The 8,340-nt window shown below is 48.4% G+C and overlaps 1 non-coding gene across 1 annotated transcript; it reads right to left on the bottom strand.

Moving 5' to 3' along the window:
- Positions 1-5,662: 5,662 nt before the first annotated feature.
- On the bottom strand, positions 5,663-5,735 carry trnak-cuu (transfer RNA lysine (anticodon CUU)). Its single transcript has one exon. It is a non-coding gene; the product is annotated as a tRNA-Lys (tRNA).
- Between the last annotated feature and the right edge of the window lie 2,605 nt (positions 5,736-8,340).

The raw sequence follows: 8,340 nt of genomic DNA, 5'->3' as shown, positions 1-8,340 counted from the left end.
GGTAACAGCTTTGTAAATGATCTTTACGCTTTTGAAAGTGCCTCTTGATCCTTCCTGTATTGAAATATCTGCAGTAGATCAATTATGAACCAGTCCAGCGTGAGGGTGTTGGAATTGTGGAATCAAATACACATATCCCAAAAAGCAATATGGTTTTACCAGCTCCAACCTCTCGTAAGACCCTTCCCAGCTCATAGCTATACACAATAGTTTGGCAATTTGCCCCCTGCTCATATACCTCCTGTTAAACTCCACAGAGAAACCCTGTGAAACATCTTTCAACCGTTCTGGAGTCATTGAGACAGGATTTAGAGAGCGGCAAAAGAGATTATCCATTGATGTCAAACGCCAAGTTAGGAAGGAGGGATTACTGAATTAAACTTGTTTTTCACTGCACAAAGGAGGATTGGGAGAAAAATACAGCTCTTTAACATGCTGGGAAAACAGGATAACGTGGATATAAGCAGCTTATTGAAGTTAAACGGTGATCACAGGAGAGAGGAATGAACAATTAAACAAGGAGGCCTGGCCGTATGTTGGGGAAGCATAAGCTCGGGGAGGGAAATAATGGCCTTGGGGTGAGAACATGATTAATCAACTCACCAGCCAAACAGTTCAGCATCAGATCGAGACAAACACTTCAGTCCTGAGGGAGAGGGCACTGTCAGAGGGTCAGTGCTGAGGGACTGCTGCACTGTCGGAGGGTTAGTGCTGAGGGAGTGTTGCACTGTCGGTGGGGCAGTGCTGAGGGAGAGGGCACTGTCAGAGGGTCAGTGCTGAGGGAGTGCTGCACTATGGGAGGGTCAGTGCTGAGGGAGTGCTGCTCTGTCGGAGGGTCAGTGCTGAGGGAGTGTTGCACTGTCGGAGGGTCAGTGCTGAGGGAGAGGGCACTGTCGGAGGGTCAGTGCTGAGGGAGTGCCGCACTGTCAGAGGGTCAGTGCTGAGGGAGTGCTGCACTGTCAGAGGGTCAGTGCTGAGGGAGTGCTGCTCTGTCGGTGGGGCAGTGCTGAGGGAGAGGGCACTGTCGGAGGGTCAGTGCTGAGGGAGTGCTGCACTATGGGAGGGTCAGTGCTGAGGGAGTGCTGCTCTATCGGAGGGTCAGTGCTGAGGGAGTGTTGCACTGTCGGAGGGTCAGTGCTGAGGGAGAGGGCACTGTCGGAGGGTCAGTGCTGAGGGAGTGCTGCTCTGTCGGAGGGACAGTGCTGAGGGAGAGGGCACTGTCAGAGGGTCAGTGCTGAGGGAGTGCTGCACTGTCAGAGGGTCAGTGCTGAGGGAGTGCCGCACTGTCAGACGGTCAGTGCTGAGGGAGTGCTGCACTGTCAGACGGTCAGTGCTGAGGGAGTGCTGCTCTGTCGGAGGGTCAGTGCTGAGAGAGTGTCGCACTGTCAGACGGTCAGTGCTGAGGGAGTGCTGCACTGTCAGATGGTCAGTGCTGAGGGAGTGCTGCACTGTCGGAGGGTCAGTGCTGAGGGAGTGCTGCACTGTCAGACAGTCAGTGCTGATGGAGTGCTGCACTGTCGGAGCATCAGTTCTGAGGGAGTGCCGCACTGTCAGACGGTCAGTGCTGAGGGAGTGCTGCACTGTCGGAGGGTCAATGCTGAGGGAGTGCCGCACTGTCAGACAGTCAGTGCTGAGGGACTGCTGCTCTGTCGGAGGGTCAGTGCTGAGGGAGTGTTGCACTGTCGGAGGGTCAGTGCTGAGGGAGTGTTGCACTGTCGGAGGGTCAGTGCTGAGGGAGAGGGCACTGTCGGAGGGTCAGTGCTGAGGGAGTGCTGCTCTGTCGGAGGGTCAGTGCTGAGGGAGTGCTGCTCTGTCGGAGGGAAAGTGCTGAGGGAGTGTTGCACTGTCGGTGGGTCAGTGCTGAGGGAGTGTTGCACTGTCGGAGGGTCAGTGCTGAGGGAGAGGGCACTGTCGGAGGGTCAGTGCTGAGGGAGTGCTGCTCTGTCGGAGGGACAGTGCTGAGGGAGTGGGCACTGTCAGAGGGTCAGTGCTGAGGGAGTGCTGCACTGTCAGAGGGTCAGTACTGAGGGAGTGCCGCACTGTCAGATGGTCAGTGCTGAGGGAGTGCTGCACTTTCAGACGGTCAGTGCTGAGGGAGTGCTGCACTGTCAGACGGTCAGTGCTGAGGGAGTGCTGCTCTGTCAGAGGGTCAGTGCTGAGAGAGTGTCGCACTGTCAGACGGTCAGTGCTGAGGGAGTGCTGCACTGTCAGACGGTCAGTGCTGAGGGAGTGCTGCACTGTCGGAGGGTCAGTGCTGAGGGAGTGCTGCACTGTCAGACAGTCAGTGCTGATGGAGTGCTGCACTGTCGGAGCATCAGTTCTGAGGGAGTGCCGCACTGTCAGACGGTCAGTGCTGAGGGAGTGCTGCACTGTCGGAGGGTCAGTGCTGAGGGAGTGCCGCACTGTCAGACAGTCATTGCTGAGGGAGTGCTGCTCTGTCGGAGCGTCAGTACTGAGGGAGTGCCGCACTGCCAGACGGTCAGTGCTGAGGGAGTGCTGCACTGTCGGAGGGTCAGTGTTGAGGAATGCCGCACTGTCGGAGGGTCAGTACTGATGAGATTTATTTTTCAGATCTGTCTTTATATTGAGAGTTCTTCAATCAGGTAAATGTTAATGATCTCAGGAAATTGTTCGCAGAAGACCAGCAGAGATTATTCCTGGCCAATATTCCCCACACTATTAACATCCAAACAGTTCCAATGATCATTCTTTTCATTGTCAGTTGGGCGAAGATATCTTGTGAAACTAATTCCAGAATGTTCCTGTAGAACTGTAGCCATGTCCAAAAGTATTCATTGCTTTGCTCTGAGAGCTGCAATCTCAAGTCAGTCACACTTTACAAAACGGCAGTGCTGGGATTAGGAAGAGTTAACTAAATATTTGGTGGAGAATGTGATTGAAAGAGTTTAATGTGTGATTACTAGAATGATAGTTGACTTCAGGTTATGAGTAGAGTTTATGCAGGTTTGGTCTGTTTTCTTCAGGATGTAGAAGTTTAAGTGGTGATCAATTTGAAGTCTTCAAGATAGTAACAGGGAAAGACAGGGTAGATAACGATAAACTATTTCTACTGGTTGAAGATTCTAGAACCAGTGACAGAGTCTGAGACTGAGGGCCAGAATGTTCAGGACAGTTAGCAGGAAGCATTTGCACACGTAAAGGCTGGGAGAGGTTTGGAACTCTCTTCCACAATTGGCAGTGGATGCTGGGTCAGTTGTTAATTTTAAATCTGAGAGAGAGAAGTTTTTGTGAAGCAAAAGTATTAAGGGACATGGGCCAAAGTTAGGGATATGGAGTTAGGCCACAGATCAGCCCATTGAATGGCAGAACAAGATTGAGGCGCTGAATGGCCTACTCCTGTTCCTATGTTCCTAGGTAATTTCGAGATGTTTGACCAACACAAGATGGTAATTGGTTTTACAGGAGGTAGAATATAGAACATAGAACATTACAGCACAGTACAAGCCCTTCAGCCCTCAATATTGTGCTGACCTGTGGAACCAATCTGAAGCCCATCTAACCTACACTGTTCCATCCGCATCCATATTTATCCAATGACCATTTAAATGCCTATAAAGTTGGCGAGTCTACTAATGTTGCAGGCAGGATGTTCCACACCCCTATTACTCTCTGAGTAAAGGAACTACCTCTGACATCTGTCCTATATCTATCACCCCTCAATTTAAAGCTATGTCCCCTCATGCTAGCCTTCACCATCCAAGGAAAAAGGGTCTGACTATCGAACCCTCTGATTATGTTATACGTCACCTTGTTCTGTCCAATTAAAACAGCCTCAAGTCTCTCAGCCTTTCCTCATAAGACCTTTCCTCCATACCAGGCAACATCCTGGTAAATCTCTTCTGAACCCTTTCCAAAGCTTCCACATCCTTCCTATAATGCGGCGACCAGAACTGTACACAATACCCCAAGTGCGGCCACACCAGAGTTTTGTACAGCTGCAGCATGATCCCATGGTTCCGAAACTCAATCCCTCTACCAATAAAAGCTAAAACACCGTATGCCTTCTTAACAACCCTGTCAACCTGGGTGGCAACTTTCAGGGATCTATGTACATGGACACCGAGAGCTCTCTGCTCATCCACACTACCAAGAATATTACCATTAGCCCAGTACCCTGCATTCCTGTTACTCCTTCCAAAGTGAATAACCTCATACTTTACTACATTAAACTCCACTCACCAGCTCTCAGCCCAGCTCTGCAATGTATCAATATCCCTGTGTAACCTACAACACCCTTTGGCACGATCCACAACTCCACCGACCTTAGTGTCATCCACAAATTTGCTTACCTATCCTTCTACGCCCTCATCCAGGTCATTTATAAAAATGATAAACAGCAGTGGACCCAAAACAGATCTTTGTAACTGAATTCCAGATGAACATTTCCCATTAACCACCACCCTCTGTCTTCTTTCAGCTAGCCAATTTCTGATCCAAACCTCTAAATCACCGTCAATCCCATGCCTCTGTTTTTTTTCTGCAGTAGTCTACCGTGAGAAAGTTAATGAGGTTTGTGAGGCACGACCTACCCTTCACAAAACCATGTTGACTATCCCTAATCAACTTATTCCTGTTGTGATGATTATAAATCCTTTTCCAATACTTTACCCACAACTGAAGTAAGGCTCACTGGTCTATAATTACCAGGCTTGTCTCTACTCCCCTTCTTGAACAAGGGGACAACATTTGCTATCCTCCAGTCTTCTGGCACTCTTCCTGTAGACAATGATGACATAAAGATCAAAACCAAAGGCTTGGCAATCTCCTCCCTGGCTTCCCAGAGAATCCAGGATAAATCCCATCTAGTCCAGGGGATTTGTCTATTTTTACACTCTCCAGAATTGCTAATACCTCCTCCTTGTGAACCTCAATCCCCTGTTTTTCTGTATTCTCCTCAACCCCATTGTCTTTTTCCAGTGTGAATACTGACAAAAAATATTTATTTAGCACTTCCCCTATCTCCTCTGACTCCACATACAACTCCCCACTACTCTCCTTGATTGGCTCTAATCTTACTCTCGTCATTCTTTTATTCCTGATATACCTATAGAAAGCTTTAGCTTCCCTGATCCTATCAGCCAACAACGTCTCATGTCCCCTGCTCGCTTGTCTTAGCTCTCTCTTTAGATCTTTCCCAGCTGCCTTGTAACTCCCAGTCACCCTAACTGAGCCTTCACATCTTATCCTCACTTCTTCTTCCTCTTGACAAGAGATTCACCTTCCTTAGTAAACCACAGCTCCTGTGCACGACAACTTCCTCCCTGCCTGACAGGTACATACTTATCAAGGACATGTAGTAGCTGTTCCTTGAATAAGCTCCACATTTCTATTGTGCCCATGCCCTACCATTTCCTTCCCCATCCTATGCATCCTAAATCTTGTCTAAGGTCTCAGGTAAAAGGGTTGAGGGCAGTTCCATAATGAAGTGGGTTACTTTAGATTGGCTAACCTAAAACTCAGTGAGATAAAGCCTCTTCCTTTATCGTCCTGTGTTCGCTGGAAGGTTGAGACCCACAGAACTGGGCCATGAACCATCTAGGTTTAGATCAGTGTGGTGCTGGAAAAGCGCAGCAGGTCAGGCAGCATCCAAGGAGCAGGAGAACCGACGTTTCAAGCAGGAGCCCTTCCAAACAGGACACATTGCCCAACGTGGGGCTCGAACTCACGACCCTGAGATTAAGAGTCTCATACTCTACAGACTGAGCCAGCCAGGCATGAACCATCTGAGCAGAGAATTGGGAGCATTTCAGCCTCTTGAACCTGCTCCACCATTCAATAAGATCATGGCCGATCTGTTCAAATTTCATAGTCATGTCTATTGCTCCCGCCATCTCCTTCCCCCACACCCCACACACCCCCTGCCCCCCCTCCCCCCACCCAGTAACCTCGGCCTAACATGACTCAATCGACATCCATTTTAGTGACATTCAAGCGACCCAGTGGTGTACTTTAGAAGAAGGAATGAGACAGGGGAACACTCAGTAAAAGAAACAAAGGTTGCTGGAGAGGCTCAGCAGGTCTGGCAGCATCTGTGAAGAGAGATCAGAGTTAATGTTCCAGGTCGAGTGACCCTTCCTCGGAACAACTCCTGATTTCTCTCTACGGATGCTGCCAGAGCTGCTGAGCTTTTCCAGCAATTCTTGTTTTTATTTCTGATTTACAGCATCCACAGCTCTCTCAGTTTTTAAGGGAATACTCAATGAGTGGGAGGACACTAGGAATCTCAGAGGTACAGCGGGATTCTGGGATGCTATTCCAGATCCTGAAAGTGGCAGGGCAAGTTAATGGGGTTGTTAAGAAAGTATATTGCATACCTGCCTTTATCAGTCAATATATGGATTCTAACAGCTGCATGGTTATGTTTGAGCTGTTCAGAACTTTGATTAGGCAGTAGCTGGAGTACTGTGTGCTGTCCTAGTCTCTGCATTATGGAGTCATAGGGTCATACAGCATGGAAACAGACCCTTCGGTCCAACCAGTCCATGCTGACCATAATCCCCAACTAAACTAGACCCACCTACCTGTGCTTGACCACACTGACTTGGTAGGGTATAAAGGGGATGCTGGGTAAGTAGGCACGGTACAGGACGTTGGTGAGGCCACAATTGGAGGACTGCTTACAATTCTGGTCGCTCTGCTAGAGGAAGGATGTCATTAAACTGGAAAGAATGCAAAAAAGGTTTACCAGGATGTTACCGAGACTGGAGGGTTTGAGTTAGAAGGAGAAGCTGAGTATGCTGGGATATCTTCCCCTGGAGCGCAGGAGGCTGAGGGCTGGCCATGTAGAGGTTTAATAAAATCATGAGGGGCATGGATAGGGTAAGTAGACAAGGTCTTTGCCTTAGAATGCCAGAATCTAAAACTAGAGGGTATAGGTTTAGAGTGAGAGGGAAAAGATTTAAAAGGGACCTGAGGGGCAACGTTTTCACACAGAGGGTGGGACGTGTATGGAATGAGCTGCCAGAGGAAGTGGTAGAGGCTGGTACAATTGCCACATTTAAAAGACATCTGGTTGGGTATATGAATAGGAAGGGTTTGGAGGGATATGGGCCAAATGCTGCCAAATGGGACTAGTTCAGTTAAGGAAACGTTGTTGGCACGGACAGGTTGGGCTGAAGAGTCTTATTCCTCCCCGTCCTCCCCAATGTTGTATGACCCTATGACTCTAGATGGGAGAGTACCTGTTTGGTAGAGGGTCCCAATAACTTCATAACAATGTCTAAATTAATAATGTAACTTGTCCCTGATGCTATCTTGTAATCATCTGCAATTTGTTTAAGACAGTAGTCTCATCTCATTAGGACTATCTCATGATTGTTCCTGTAGTTTGTGAACTTTGGGTCCTTTGCCCCATTAGAGAAAGGACAGACTTCTGGATGTAGGTTTGCTCGCTGAGCTGTAGGCTTTTTTTTCAGATATTTCGTCACCAAACATCATCACTGAGCTTCTGGAGATGGTGGCAGTAAAACTACAAGCTGGTAGTGACTGGCATTGCAGCAGAATGGGAGGGAAGGGGCAAGTTGGCTACTTGTTCAGCTGATGTCTCTGTTACCTAGCAACTGTTTGGTTTTTTTGCAATCCGGGGATGTTGGGCCAGGCTGTGGCCTTATCTGGGACCCAGGCAGATAATTAAGGCCAATCTGGAGGCAGCAAACAGCAGGGTGATGAATGGTGTGCTGGTCACTCCTCAGAGACCACTGTAAGCATTTCTCGGAAGCACACATCAATAGCAGCCTCACAGTCTGTCTTTGGGAATTGCCTTGCAGCTACTTTCTGTACTGGTGTAAAAATAAATCGAAGGATTGAAGCACCGTCTTTCCTCTGTTCCCATTTCCAGCTGTGTGCGTTTAACCCCCTCCCCAACCTCACTTCCTTGTTAGGCCAGAAATGTAAACACAGTGCCTTCTCTGAAGGACTGAGAATCAACCAGAGCATCTGTAACAGGAACATCGGGAAACTCAAAAATACTGTCAACATAAACTCAGCTGCAATGTACCAGCTTTAATGGGGACATATGGAGGAAGATTGTGTATGTGTCTGTGTGTGAGTGTGTGTGTGTGTGTGTCTGTGTGTGTCTGTGTGTGTGTGTGTGCATGTCTGTGTGTGTCTGTGTGTGTGTATCTGTGTGTCTGTGTGTGTGTCTGTGTGTGCGTGCGTGTCTGTTTGTGTGTGTGTCTGTGTGTGTGTCTGTGTGTGTGTCTGTGTTTGTGTCTCTGTGTCTGTGTCAGTGTTTGTGTTTTAGTGTGTGTGCATCTGTGTGTATATGTGTCTGTGTCCGTATACCTGAGTGTATGTGTCTGTATCAGTTTGTGTCAATGT

Source organism: Hemiscyllium ocellatum, chromosome 47 (assembly GCF_020745735.1).
Source record: "Hemiscyllium ocellatum isolate sHemOce1 chromosome 47, sHemOce1.pat.X.cur, whole genome shotgun sequence".
NCBI classification, from domain to species: domain Eukaryota; kingdom Metazoa; phylum Chordata; class Chondrichthyes; order Orectolobiformes; family Hemiscylliidae; genus Hemiscyllium; species Hemiscyllium ocellatum.
Note: the sequence above shows the minus strand (reverse complement) of the source record. Positions and strands in the feature narration are given on the sequence as shown.